Below are 16,389 nucleotides of genomic sequence, written 5' to 3' on the forward strand. Positions count from 1 at the left end.
TTCTTCGAGGGAAGGTTGTGGAGGGGCCTCAACTGTTGGTTGTTTCTGGGGTTGTTGCTGTTGTTGGATTGGTGGAGGAATGTATGGTCTGCTTGGGCCAGCAGCATTTTGGAAGGAAGGAGCAGGCTGCTGTTGTTGTTGTTGAGGGCTGGACCATCTGAGGTTAGGGTGATTCCTCCATCCAGGGTTGTATCTGTTGCTGGAGAGGTCATAATTGTTCTGCTGTGGTTGATTTTGCTGCTGAGGTTGAGGAGGTCTATTGTAAATATTTGCAGCATAAGCTTCAGGCTGCTCGATTTCTCCAGGTTGCTGCATGGAAGGTCAAAGGTCTGTATGGTGGTTAGCAGAGGAGCACAAACCACAAACCCTTGCAACAGGTACAGATTTCTGATTCAAGGCCAGCTGGGTTACCAAGTTAACCAATGCATCCAGTTTTCCTTCAAGCTTCTTAGTCTCAGATGATGCAGCTGAGTTTGTAGCTACCTCATGCACTCCTCTAATGACTATGGCATCATTTCTGGTGCTAAACTGCTGAGAGTTGGAAGTCATCTTCTCAATTAAATTTCTGGCTTCAGCAGGAGTCATGTCTCCAAGGGCTCCACCACTGGCAGCATCTATCATACTTCTCTCCATATTACTGAGTCCTTCATAAAAATATTGGAGAAGAAGTTGTTCTGAAATCTGATGGTGGGGGCAACTGGCACATAGTTTCTTAAATCTCTCCCAGTACTCATACAGGCTCTCTCCACTGAGTTGTCTAATACCTGAGATATCCTTCCTGATGGCTGTGGTCCTGGAAGCAGGGAAATTTTTTTCTAAGAATACTCTCTTAAGGTCATCCCAACTCGTGATGGACCTTGGAGCAAGGTAATACAGCCAGTCCTTTGCCACTCCCTCTAATGAATGAGGAAAAGCCTTCAGAAATATGTGATCCTCTTGGACATCTGGGGGTTTCATGGTGGAGCAGACAATGTGAAATTCTTTCAAATGTTTGTGCGGGTCTTCACCTGCAAGGCCATGAAACTTTGGAAGCAAATGAATCAGTCCAGTTTTAAGAACATATGGGACATCCTCATCAGGGTATTGGATGCACAAGCTTTCGTAGGTGAAATCAGGTGCAGCCATTTCCCTTAGAGTCCTCTCACGGGGTGGAGGTTGTGCCATGTTCTCAGAATGTGCAAAATCAGAATGCTCAGAATCAGAATGCTCAAAATTATAATGCTCAAGATCAGGATGTTCAAAATCACCAATAACAGAATGCACAGATTCACCAGTAATGGAATGCTCAGAATGATCAAAAGGTATAAAATGATGCCTAACTAATCTATGAAATGTCCTATCTATCTCAGGATCAAAGGGTTGTAAGTCAGATGGATTGCCTCTAGTCATACACTACATTCAGCATGCACACAACTAGTTGACTTGTCATGTAAATAAAGGTGTAGGTTTGAACTACAGCTACCCTCAAATGATATCCAAATGACTTGAAATTTTGTGAGCAACCTTATAAAATTATGAGAAGAAAGCACAAAAAATTTCAGACAAAAATTCAAAGTCTAACTATGAAAGCTAAAATTGGTAGGTTAAGAAAAATAAGTGAATAAAACTTGAAAAATAAAAAACTTTTGACAGAACACACATTAAACAAAATACCAGGACACTAAACACTAACACACATACTAACACAATACTAACAATTAAACATAAAACACGAAAGGATTAAACACACAACACTAGCTAGCTATTATGAACCTTTGGACACTGCTCCCCGGCAACGGCGCCAAATTTGATCGAGGTCGTACCCGAATCAAATAAACATGAAAATGCAGTAACTAGGAAGTGATCCTAGGTCGTTTCCCAACGAGCAGTGACAAGCCAAATGTTCATAATATACTTGCAGTAACAGTAACGATGGGGGGGGGGGGGTTTGGTTGTTTGGTAATTAAAGAGCAGAACAAATAAAATGGAATACGAAACTACTAATATTAAAAACGGGTTGTTTCCTCTGATTCAGAAGCCACTCTCTTATCCTGGGTTATGGAGAATTCGTCCCTAACAGTCAACCACTTAATCCAACCCTATTTCAATTTACTAAGTGAAAATCAACTTAGGGTTTTCAATACGTGATTAGGCACCACATACACCAGTTAGCCCTTCGTCCATTAAGCATGAATGCAAGTTAGGCTCAGAGGCAATTAATCGAACACGAAGCATGCACTGATTAATATTCACGAAATTGGGATAACTGGTGAAGGGAAAACTGCCAGGAAACCACATTACAAACGAAACCTCAAAGAGAGTTGGGCTTCGTCCTCAAAAGGAAACAACACCAGAAAATCTAGCCTTCCATTGATTCAAACAGAAAACGCAAATGAAACATGAAGCAGAAACGTAAATGAACAAGAACGTAAATGAACAGAAACGTAAATGAACAGAAACGTAAATGAAAGTAGAAGAAGAAGCAAGAATGAACTCGTAATTAGAAGCAGAAAACGGAAATTTGCATTAAGAACGAAAATTGTAACAAGGAAACAAAAAAACGTGAAAACCTAAAACCAAAGCTCTGAATAATGAAAATAGCATAACAGACTGCCTTCACGAATCCCAAGGCAGCTATTTAAAAAGAGTCACTCAAAGTCACTGGGCCCTATTACAATACTCTGGCCCAAAACGAAATAAACACTGAACAACATAAAATAAAATTGCGAAATTTCCTAATTAGAAATTAACTAAGGTAAGCGCTGCTTTATTTGCCCTCTTCAAGTCCACAACAAAAATCCGGATTAAGCCCAATGTTTCATTAATTCCTGAAATTAGATTAAAAACATCAAATTAGCTAAATGAGCCCAAATAATAAAACTGCCTAATTAATTGACAATTAAGATCAATCAATGATTAAAATGGTGCAAAAAGGGTTTAGAAAATAGAAGAAAATGATGGCACATCACTCATCATAAATGCATATCATCTCAATTCTCAAGTAACATACAGTTATAACCTTAGCAAAGGCAACAAATGACATTATCTACACAGGACCTAATATTAAGCATTATCAAGAAACTATTTAAAGAGTAGCAACTAAAAAATAGCTAGATAAAAGAATAAAGTGTTTTATTAAAGTTTCAAGTTTATATGTTGAAAATTACTTTTCTGTTCAAGTATGTGTCACAGATTATGGATTAGAAATTAAAAGTATATTATATTGTTTTAACTTTCAAAACTCATATAGCTAGTTCCATTTTCTCAATTTTTGCCATCATAGTTTTTCCAGATTACATTTTATTTTTGTTGGTACAATTTTAACTTGATTCCTGATGACATGGACTATGCAGAAAGATTAACAGGGGCATGGCATGACACAAAATTAGAAGCACCCTTTAGTAAATGAAAAATAAAATCAAAATTCTAAGCCAGTGGAAAACAGGACAACACCACGGAGTGGTAAAAAAAGTAATGATCACTAGTAAGAAAAAATGCTCATAACAAAGAGGAAGGTGGGCCTTCTGTGTTGAAAATTATGAGCAGAGAATTCCAAATGGAAAAAGATAGAGTTCAAAGTTCACTTCACTTATAAGTAAAAAAAAAAAACCTTAAACAAAGTCAAACATTTTAACTAAATTAAGTGAAGTCAACTGTGAGCTGTAAATATAAGGGAAAATGTTGCTAAGTTTGAACACAATAGATCACTCTGTTGTTTCTATAATTGGTATATCCTTAATGTTTACCCCCAGAAGTAAAAAATAGTAGCAGAATCACTTCAGGTAAACAACACCCTGAATTTACCCCCACCCGCACTCAGAAAGCCATTTTTTTCAATTGAATACCAAATACTAAGCATTTTTTCAAGATAATTAGGTGGTAATTAAACTGGCTATTTTCCTTTGCGTGTGCTACTTTGTTCTCACAACATTCTTTGGTGAATTGGTGTGATGCATAATATCCCAGTAAGCCTAATTATTTTACCTATTATAATTAGGCAAACTCAAAATGCGACTAGAATATATGAGATTCTGGAGCTAGTAAAATACTACTACTTTTTTTATCTTTCAAAATTCCCATGCTCTCTCTCAATAGTAAGATTCTTTTATTAATTATCCATGAGTGTTTTCTTTCTATCTATGCATCGCAAGAGGCTTACACGTAATCAACCATTCATTATTCATCAATACTCCTATGTTACTTAAATTCTCAAAAATGATATTTACATGTCAAAATCCTCATCTCACTTTTACATTTGACTTGTTTGGCATAAAAACAATAATGTGTGTAAATGCATATTTTAGCAGTGTTGACTAAAATCGACGTAAATTTTATAAAACATAACATTTTAAGGCTGTTTTCAAAAATCTCCTTAGAATGTGTGTCGTAAATTACAATTTCTTTCACAATAATTACAAAAATGCCACCGTATCAATATCTAAAGCGGTTTCTCTATGACCGACATAGATTACGTGTCTTAAAAAGGCTTTTTTTTAGCAGTGCTGTATGAACATTTCCAATTTTCCACGCTCAAGAGCAGACTAATTATAGGAAATGTTTTCAGAACAACTTGAAACCAACATCAGGTGAGATATGAACACTTATAGGTAAACATAACGATGGGAACCCAAAAAGCAGAGTGTACTTGTACTGATAGAAAACAACTAAAATCCCTTCTCCATGGCTAATATCAGAAAACATGGTGATAGGCCACAAGACAGAAGAATAAAAGATGATTAGGCAAAGCTGTTAAGAAACACCTATTTGATGACATTAGAGCCACACTTTAGTTGCTAGTGGGTTTTCATGCCTTGAGACAACAAACACCAAAAATGCACAACTCTAACCAAACAAAGGCATGGGTTTTTTCATGTGAAAATATGGAAAAGAAAAAAGTGAAATATTTGACTATACTGAGTCAACCGCATGTCATGAATTGGTACTGCTTACATAATGATCTCTAATATAGGAATTAGGAAAGCAATACGTACTTATAATAATGAGTAGTTTATTGCCTTCAATTGTGATAAAAATTTCATTTTGTCATTTTCTTATGCAACTTTGCCAAAAATTAAAATTGCTTAAGTCATTGAACCAACCATTGAAACCCTTCGCAATGAACAAGTAGGAATTGTATCCATGTATATTGCTACAGAAATAATTTTCATGTGTTTTAATTGCTACTAACTTAACCATGATGTAGGCAGGAATAGCAAGAAAGTCCAGTTTCAACTCTTCTATTTCCCAATTTGGCATCTAAAAATATTAGTAAGACCATATAAGGTTGCTTATCTTTTAATTAGAGTAGATAATATACATTAATTCTACTTAAAACATGTTGAGTTTCCTAAATGAGAAGGTCAAGCACACAACGAGAATAACTACTTATGATGCAGAAAATGACTTTAGATAATATATGTGAACATGGGAAGTTCTTCTATTTTAAATGTCATTTTTCTTGTAATTTAACCAACCTATCACAAACATAGAATAAAAGAAATGCACAAGGGAGCACAATGCCCAACATTTTAATTGAAATAGCAACCTCAACAACATTTTATTCAACAACAGACTTGTCCTATCACTACTAGTATAAACATATGTGTAATAAATAGGATCAAGAAGAGAAAAATTACTTCTATACACACACACACACACACATGTATAGGGTGAAGAAGAAAGTCCTCACCAAATAGCTACAGACCAAACCAACAAATTAATCCTTATGATGATGGGGAAATGGAGAGATTTACAGCAAATCTGAGCCTTACAAGTAAGACTTGAAGACACACAAAGCTAAAGCAGAAACAAAAATGCAATAGATTAGAATCACCATTATTAATCACAAGAGTTATTAAACCCCCCCAAAAAAATGTAAACTAAAGAAGAATTAGTCTTCTAATGTTAACTCTTTTCATGAAGTTTACGCATTATTGTTTAGCATGTAATTAACATTGTGTTAGGTATCTCACAAGAAGAATTACTCTTCTAATGGTTACTAAAGAATGTTCTCAATACATAGATTTTATATTTTTAATTATTAGATAAAACTTGTGGTCAAGAATTTAATTTTAACAATTAAAATATCATAATAACTAAATATATGACCAATTAAAATTAGAAAGGACTAAAATATGTGAAAACAGGAATTTTACTAATTATCAATTTATCATAATATGTAAATTATAAAATTTTTCTAATAATTAAAATTTGATATTTGTGAATTAAAATTTTACTAATTATCAATTTATCATAGTTAGTATTATTCTATTGTACTTTTTATTTATAATACATTGTACTTTTTCCTTAATAACATGGTATGTTAGCATTGTTAAGTGTTCTTAATTGGACATTTGGACTCTCCTCCTTATCTCCATCTAACTTTTTTGTGGGTTTTCATGAAAGTTTTACAATAACAATTCACTTAAGAAGATTGCAATATATATATATATATATATATTCTTCTATAGATGTTAAATGGAATTTGGATTAGACTATATATAATAAATAATATGTGAAAGAAAGAAAAAATAAATAAAAATGATGAAGTGTATAGAAATATTTATATGTTATACTTATTACTCTTGTAAATTATTCTATTGAAAGAGCACCAAATTACAGTACCAGACATAAAAGCACAAAAATAGGGCATACATTAGAATTGAAATAATGATACATGTGATTATTATCTCCTGTGAGATACTTTAGCAAATATAAAGGTCTAGGAAACAATGGGCAGCATATAGATTTAGATATCAATCCAGTAGTCTACTCAGATGTGCATAGAAAAGAACAAATGATTTTAATCTTACAAAAACTTTTTCTCTTCTTGCAGAGAAATATATCAGTGAAGAGAATCAGAACCAAAAGTTTGAATTTCATCATTGAAGAGAAATGAGGATACACCAAGGCAAATAGATGGAAGGGTTTGAAGTTTTACAATTGAAATTAGAGTACTGACGGGAATCCGACCTTACCAGTTGCAGCTACAAGATTTTTGTATTTTTTTTCCAGAGAAATAGTATAAATTAGATTGTTTAATTAGGTATGTAAGATTGTTTGGGTAGCATTTATAAAGGATATTTCACAAAAAATTAAATAAAATAGTGATTCAAAAAACTGCATCATTATAAGACAATAACAACAATATTTTTATCCCACTATTGATCACATGATGCCATTGAACTCAATTTAAAACCAAATTATTAGGGATATTATTCACCATGAGATTCATTTCGATAATTTCCTCCAATATCCCCATCATTTTAAGAAAATGGTGAATTTTTAAACAAGATAATAGCTTGAAATATACAAAACCAGAATCAACTGTAGGTTTACCTTTTTAAATTCTCCACAAAATCTGGGGCTTTAGCAGTAGGTGATGTAGAACAGATTGAAAGAAGTTTGGAATTAGAATAGTTCAAAAGTGATGCAGCAATATGATTTTGGTGAAGAGTCCTAGATAAAAAGGGGACAACAAGCATCAATATACCAGAATGGAAGACAAAGGATTTTGCACATCAATAAAAAGACTATCAACCAGAGAAAAATATATAATTCATTACTTCCCAATAAGACAATTTACACCAATATACATGGCCTGGCAGAATTTATTTTTCTATAAGACTTTAGTGAAGAGAGCTTCACTCTTAAGTAAAAAAAAAACAAATGTTTACCCTCCTTTCATTTAATTATAAGTACATCATATTCTTAACTCACTAAAGTTTAACGAAATATACACTCTTACATGCTCACTTTAAAGGCAATCTGACTTTAGAGGAGTTTTATCCTTTGTTTATTATTTTATTTAAGCATTGGGTTCATAAGAGTTTTTTCATTTGCAGGGTTTGAAAATGAGTTCATGAAATTTCAATTTGTTACCAGCGACAAGGAGAGATTTTGAAACAGTCAATGAAACAATCATATGCCACAATCGTATTCTTCAGACAATTTCATCTGGACATCTAGAAGTTCTATCAAAGATAGTTGGGATGATGATTCCTATTGTAGTCTCCGCCTGAAAAGATGTGAGAAGTCAAATATCCCATTTAAAGGTTTGAAAATGCATGTAGTTATTCACCAAAACACAATACAACAACTTTTGCCAACATGATAAAACCAAAAACATATCATGTTATTATAATGTATAAGTAATTTTACAATGATATATGTGCATGTAATTATAAAATAGATAATACATTTGTTCTAACCAGAGGTTTTTATGAATGTCATGATTTGTAATGATCCTCAATAACCACTTGGCAATTCATGATTTCCTGTAGTTGTATCACTGAATTCTTACCCAGTATAAATATGCATTTTGAAAGTGTCAGTTGTGTTTTATCCAGCTCAACATTTCTTTTTATATAAAAAGTACATTAATGATTAACACATTCAAACAGATGCACTTGTGGTAGAAAAGTATCTACAAGCCTATCTGTGAAAGTGCAGAACATTCAAGTTGCCCACTAATGATTCAAAATATATTATGCCTCTGTACACATTATACAAAACTTTAAAAAGAGGGATTAGGAAACCATAGACAACCCCTGAGCCCTAACTATTAAGTGGAGCCACCTTATACAAGACATACACAACCCCTGAGCCCTAACTATTAAGTGGAACCAACCCACCAATCGAAGTTAATTTCTAGATTCAAAGCAAAAACACTTAACATTTTATCATAGCATGTTACAGCATTTCATCATAGCATGTTATAGGCTAAGAGATTCGTAAACTTATCGGTACGATGACCTAAGGCGTGAAGACCACGGGCAAGCGGGTCACAGTAGCTACACTTCTTGGAGATGCCACACAGGTCACGGCACGGGCGACCTCACTATGTGTACTCACAGCACGAGCTCCACTACACACAATGGACGTTGCCGAGAGAGCAAGGTTTTGAGGGAGTTTCAGGGGTATGGTGTTTAAGATAGGGAGAGATGGGTTTGAGGGAGAGCGAGGTTTGAGGGAGACCTAGGGAGAGACTTCGATGTTTGACGCAACAGAGCTTCAGGGAGAGAAGGGTTAGAGCTAGGGCACAACAATGGTGGAGCTACATAAGTGTTTGGTTCAGGAGTTTAATTCAAAAGGTCTCCAAGCGTGTATGGGCCACGTGAGGAACAAAGACAGGCTTATCGTATGACCGTCGTTGTCTTACATTAAGGTAACAATATAAGGCGGTTATTTGTAACTGCCTTAGAGTGTGCGACTTAAAAAATAGAATTTCTCCCCCTAATTACAAAAATTCCACCGTGCCTTATACTAAAGCGGTTCTTCAGAACCATCGTAGATCTCGCGTCTTAAAAAACTACTTTTGTAGTAGTGAAGTTCAAGAATAGGATCTTCAAAATCTCCGAGGCTCACTCTAACTCCTAACTTCCTAGATTGTCATCTTCCTCTTCAGTCATCTACTTTTTTCTTTTTTCTCTCCGGTGATTGTTGGAACTTAGAGAGCTTCTTTGATGGAACAGGTTAGTAAAAGGCACTGCGTTTTGAAGCTTCACTTTCACTTTTGAGTTTCGATTCTTTCCCTCTACTCTGCGTATGTGTGCATTTTGTGAATTTCTGCAGTACAAAAAGGTTTAGAAGATAGGGTTGCGACCACGTCACCAATGAGACCATCGTGTTGAAGAAGATTCGCCTCGAGCAGGAGGATAAGGGGGTTCACAACACCGCCATTGTGAGATTTCTCTCTTGAAAGAAATGCAGCACAAGAACATTGTTAGCTATATAGTATACCTGAAGAATGTGCTGGTCTTCAATTGTGCAATTCATGTGTTGAGAAAGAATATTATATGGACGTAGTGATAGAAATTAGAAAATTTGGAAGATTTAATGTTCGATGTGAGCCTCAGTGTCTCAACATGGTGTTCATTTTATGTTGTTTTTTGGTTCTATTATATTGTCTAACAAACCCTGCAGCTGTAAAGTGTTCTTGTATGTGACATTTGGATGCATCAATAATGTTTGAACATTATCATTTTCGGGTCTGGCTGTTTATGTAAAGAAAAAAAATACCATACTTAATGTCCCTATGTTTTTCAGTGTCCCAACATAATACTCCCAAGGGACATAATTCTGTTTACACTGTTTTATAAGGTCTACTAAAAACATGCTTGTGGGGTGTTATGTATGCCAATTAGGATTGAATGGCCCAGCAAAACTTGTTGACTTTAGTTCCTTTAATTATGTTTCTTCATTTAGTTCATACATTGTTGTCCTAATGTTATTTGTCTCTTAATCATTTCCTCATTATCATTGGTGTATATGTGGAATGTAGGTTGCAGGATGTAGTGCACGATGAAAAGAGTTTGTATCTGGCACAATTGGTTTCTGAGGGAAGACAAAGGTAGTTAGATAATAAATTCAAGGACTTTGTTGCAAGGTTGAAATGGTGTAATAGTTCTAACTCCTCTATCCTTGAATTCTTGCTTCATTACTCTCTTTTCTAATGTGATATCTGGCATTAGAACCATTTTCAATATTTGGATGAATACCTAGAACACTATGCAATTTGTTATAACAGTGAGGCTGGAGAACTTTATTCAAAGAAGCTTGCCAAGTTTGTTGGAAAGTGTCTCAAATCAGAACGGGTTACTTCTGTAAGCATTATCTATTGTATAGATTCAAACTCTGCCTTTTCCCTTGAAATTCAATGCTCAAACAAAGTTGATGCTTGAAAACTATCCTTTTACACTTATGGCTTAGGCATTGTCTTCTAAATCTGCATATAACATTTATGTTGAACTGTGATCCAGTGTCAATGATTATATATCATTTATAGTGAATTTGCTAAACAACATGTATAAGCAAGTATTAAAGGGAATGATGATTTGTGATATATGTAACTTCTTGTCTAGATATGGACTAGTACACTGGAACGAACAATTCTGACTGCCACTCCAATTATTGGATTTCCCAAGGTTAGTGTCATACTTAAGTTTATGGTTGTGTACAATCATGTTATTTATTTCACAAGAAATAGGTTGACAAATGTACACATTTTGACTTACTATCTATATGTTAGATACAATGGCGTGCACTTGATGAGATAAACACAGGGGTGTGTGATGCTATGGCATATGCAGAAATCAAGAAAAACATGCCAGAGGAGTATGAGTATGTTTGCAGACTTGTAATTTCTCTCTTATTTGCAAGTTGAATGCAACTAATATGGCAGATAAAAAGAAGCAGAATGTGAAACTTCTCTCTTATTAATTTTTATGATACATAGATTAAAAAATAATGTCTTAGACAAATATTAACTAAGACCTTGTAACTCTAGATTATATGACGAGGAACCATATAATATTTCTTTGGATTTATTCCTTAAACTTTTTTAAAAATTGTTTTTAGTTCTTGAATTTTTTTATTTATTTTTAGTTCTTTAATTATATGTTGTCTTGGCTTTTTTGTTTTTTTTAATTTTTTTTCATCTTTACTTATATCCCTATGCAACTCTCTTTCCAGTTACATAGGGATTGGATTAGCTAGATAAGTGGCTTCTATTAGTTCTATATTATACTAGCTATTGTAGTTGTTGTCAGCATTTTCCTTTGTGGCTAACAGGCTAAGAATCCATTTAAACTAATTAAGCTCCAGTTGTTATCAGTATTATGAGTAAACTTGAAATTGCATGCTGTGCCTATTTATTGCTTTCTGCTTCTTTTAATGCATACTAAAATAATATTGGAGTTGTAGTCAAATTGAAATTTTCTCTTGAATATGTCATTTCAAAGCTCAATTGAAGGTCCCATAACCATTTTTTTCTTGCAAATTTAAGCATGTCCAGCTTTCATTTATACATTTGATCTTTTTATTTTCTTATTTGTTGAGTTACTATTTCAATAACAAAGCTGCCAATTGCAATACCATGTATATAGGAATGGAAATCCTTATGGAATAGCTGAAGGTATAGTTTTCAGTATGCCATGCCGATCAAAGGTAAGTTTTTTACTGTGTACCATGGCAGAGTACTATTCATGCGTGTTTGCATTGAACACCACATATCCTCTATGTAATATATTTAAAATTATTTTTCATTATCATTGAATTTTACTATTCAATACAAATTATATGATTCTTGATTAAAAAATTAGCTTCACAATTCATGTTTTAAAAGTTATTTTTCATTATCAATAGAATTTTGATTTGGTAACCTTGGCCTAGCCTATCTTTAGAAATGGGATGATCACCCTGCAATAATTACTTCACCATTTGCACACATTCACCATGTTGGTTAGATTTTTTTTCATAGGAATAGTTTTGGAGAAAAAAATAGCAATTAAGATATATTTAATGATATCAATTAAATAATTACCTTTGACTTATTTTCTGAATTTAATTGTCGAAATGGTGTTGGGTTAAGAATTTGTATAGTATGAATCATAGTAAAAAAATAAATAAATTTTAAGGTTGTTTGATCAAAGATTAATTTTTTTTAAATATGAAAATTTGTAAGGTTGATGATTTTAATAAATGTTTTTTTAATACTTATTTATTGACCATATTTATAAATAAATTTTTTTAATATTATGACGTGTAAGATTTTAATATTTTTCAAATATTTTATTTGGTGGATTACATAATAAAGGAAAGCTTTTTAGTATTTTAGAATATTTTATTTAATTTTTTCTGGAATTCTAGAATACTTTATTTAGTAAAATAGTCATGACTATTTTGTACATATTCAGGTGATCACCAAATCCAAGGAATTGGTAATGGTCTCATTCCAAGTGTACTGGATGTTAATCTACTAGATGAAGTTATTCAGGTACCTCCCAACACTATTATTACTCAATTTTCAATTTTGATATTGAAACTGGCCATTTCCTTTTATTTCGAAGGAGTGTTTATCTCTATCTTTTAGCCCAGTGTAGCCTCAAAATGTGTTATTTTTGTTTTGCAGAAAATTTATACAAATAATCATAATATATTTAGATTTTATGCAGATATAACTCAGTTGCCGATAATGTGGAAGCAAAGCTTCATGATGAATCAACAATGATTCAAAGGTGTTTTGATGATAACAATGATGACGACAAAAGATGATGACAAAGGTGATGAACAAAAAGCTCAAAAGATCAAAGAACAACTCAAGTGAATCAAAGAACATCTCAAGTGAATCAAGAACAAGTCAAGAGTTCAAGAATCAAGGAGAATTCAAGACTCAAGAAGAAAGCCTAGAATCAAGAATCAAGACTCAAGATCTCAAGAATCAAGATCAAGACTCAAGACTCAAGATTCAAGAATGAAGAAAAGACTCAATCAAGATAAGTATTAAAAAGTTTTTTCAAAACCTTGAATAGCACATGAGTTTTTGACAAAACCTTTACCAAAGAGTTTTTACTCTCTGGTAATCGATTACCATATTGTTGTAATCGATTACCAGTAGCAAAATGAGTTTGAAAAAGTTTTCAAACTAAATTTACAACGTTCCAAATATTTTCAAAAGGCTGTAATCGATTACAATGTTTTGGTAATCGATTACCAGTGTCCTTGAACGTTGAAATTCAAATTTAAAAGTGAATAGTCACATTGTTTCACTCAAAAGCTTTGTGTAATCGATTACACTTATTTGGTAATCGATTACCTGTGTTTGTTTCTGAAAAATCTAAATATGTAACTCTTCAAAAAGGTTTTGACTTTTTCAAATGGGTTTTAAGTTTTTCTAAAAGTTATAACTCTTCTGAATGGCCTTCTTGACCAGACATGAAGACTCTATAAAAGCAAGACTTTGTTTTGCATTTTTAATTAAAAAATTCATTCTTTCAATCTTGAATACTTTTCCAATCTCTTACAATCCTTTGCAAGTCTTGAATCTCTTTGAACTTCTTCTTCTTCTTTGTACCAAAAGCTTTCTGAAGTTTTCTGGTTTTCTAAACCTTGAAAACTTGTGCTATTCATCTTTTCATTCTCTTCTCCCTTTGCCAAAAAGAATTCGCCAAGGACTAATCGCCTGAATTCTTTTTGTGTCTCTCTTCTCCCTTTTCCAAAAGAACAAAGGACTAACCGCCTGAATTCGTTTGTGTCTCCCTTCTCCCTTGTCAAAGAATTCAAAACGACACAGTCTGAGAATTCTTTTGATTCTTCCCATTCCCTAATACAAAAGCATTCAAAGGTTTAACCGCCTGAGAATTCTTTTGTATCCCCATTCACAAAGTATCAAAGGTTTAACATCCTGAGATCTTTGTCTTAACACATTGGAGGGTACATCCTTTGTGGTACAAGTAGAGGGTACATCTACTTGGGTTTGACAGAGAACAAGAGAGGGTACATCTCTTGTGGATCAGTTCTATTGGAGGGTACATCCACTAGGGTTTCAAAGAGAACAAGGGAGGGTACATCCCTTGTGGATCTTTGCTTGTAAAAGGATTTTTACAAGGTTGAAAGAAATCTCAAGGACCGCAGGTCGCTTGGGGACTGGAGGTAGGCACGGGTTGTTGCCGAACCAGTATAAAAACTCTTGTGTGTTTGTTTCCTTCTTCCTTACTCTTTTACTTTCCACTGTGCATTTAATTTCCACTTTTACTTTCTGTTAGGTTTCTCTTCTACTCTTCATCCTCTTAACAATTTAGTAAAAGCCTTAAAAGAGTAATTTTTTAATTGGTAAAGTTTTAGGAATAATTAATTCACCCCCCCCCCCCTTCTTAATTATTCTGAGGCCATTCGATCCAACAGATAAATGGCAGGATGCCCTTTTCAAATATTTCAAATTATATTTTTAAGTTTACTTAAATGTTGGGAGACTGGTATTATTTTTTTAACTTAATGCTCTTCATTTTTTTTAACTTTTTCATTTCTGACACTTGAAGTTGCTTGTTAATGTCGCATGCTTCTCAGTGTTATAAGTGTGGCAATCATGTCTGATTCTTGTCAAAAGTTTGCTTTCCCATTTTCACGTGATCCTTAACATGTTTTTCTATAACCTAATGGGTTACATTAGATATCTGGATTCTGGGTTACATTAGCTTGTTAATTTCAAATTTCAAGGTGAAACATACTGATTTTGAATCTATGATTCTTAGAGTATGTTTAGATTTTATAGGAATATATAAATTGATATGCTTGAAAAAATAGGAGAAGTATCGCTGAATTGCTAGCCTGTTATTACATTAATACCTTCATATAATGAAATCTAACTATCCTAAGGGTTTTGAAGAGCCTGTTATTGCTACTTTATTGTTATCTTTCTTAATTTTTTTAACCACTTAGCTATTTTGGCTAAAAATAAATTTATATTAAAAATTAAACTATTAATTAAAAATTCAATATATTTTATATACATAGATGATTTATTTTCTTATAATTTAGTTACAATATTTTATAAATTTAAAAATACATGTTTATTATAAATTATAATTTAGTTATAATATTTTATATACTTAGACTTTGTTGTTGTTGTTATTGTTATACCATTGGCATAACGCGGTTTGTGTTATGCAGATGATCCAGTCAGGAGAAAGGACAATCACTTGGAGCAGAGAGACAAGTTGGGATTGACTTCTGCACCCAAAGGGCAGTCCAAGCTACAAACCCCACCTCCAGAACCAACAAATGCACTTGAAAAAATTGAGGTTCGTATAGAGTAGTTAAAGATTAAATTGTTGTTTAAAGCCTAAGTGTGATAGGTACTATTATGTTGCCAATTTTATCAGTGTCTTTCTGATTTTGATGTGATTAACTAGTGTTAGTGACTTTATACTATAGTTTCAGCTCTAATGACTAATTTACAAGTTGCAACAAACCAGTTTTATTTACAATCATTAACAATTTTGCAAGCTTTATCTTCATCTTTCTCCCACTAACACTAGACTCTAGACACTGTTAGACGACATTATATTTATTGTTAATATTGAATTAAGCTACTAAATAAAATTTCTTGAAACAGGTTGAAAAAAAGAGGTTTGATGATGCACTATCTGCTATAGTAAAAATGATTTATTTCTCTGTTTAGATTTTTATTGGTGTACCACATTAATGACTTGTTCTTTTGGTTGTTGGTGCCTCTCTGCAGTTTGAGATTATGTTGTTTTATTGTTGCATGTTGTTCAAAGCTAAGGCTTTTTTATGCTACGAGTTTAATGTAAACTAGTGAAAGATTGTTTTTTGGGAGAGTCTTATGCAGGGTTTTTGCTTTTGCCAACTTGGATTGGATGAGCTTGTGATGTTCTGTTAACTTTAATCTTCGTGTTTAGATTGGCTTTTAGTCCAAATTATGTTTAAGAGAATGTTGAATATTTGAATTGAAGGATAGGGTTTAAGAGAAATTTGTGTTTGGATTTTGAGGAATCATTAAATGAATCTTACAATTATATTTGCATTGCTATTGCCATTCAAGAACAAAAAGGAAAAAAAATTAATAATTCTACATCAGTTATTAGGAAAACTGATGTAGAATGCTTTATC

At 33.1% G+C, this 16,389-nt stretch overlaps 1 non-coding gene across 1 annotated transcript; it reads left to right on the plus strand.

Moving 5' to 3' along the window:
- Positions 1-679: 679 nt before the first annotated feature.
- Positions 680-786, plus strand: LOC112999485 (small nucleolar RNA R71). Its single transcript, XR_003264671.1, has one exon. It is a non-coding gene; the product is annotated as a small nucleolar RNA R71 (small nucleolar RNA).
- Positions 787-16,389: the final 15,603 nt, after the last annotated feature.

The sequence above is a fragment of the Glycine max genome, chromosome 14 (assembly GCF_000004515.6).
Source record: "Glycine max cultivar Williams 82 chromosome 14, Glycine_max_v4.0, whole genome shotgun sequence".
Lineage (NCBI taxonomy): Eukaryota > Viridiplantae > Streptophyta > Magnoliopsida > Fabales > Fabaceae > Glycine > Glycine max.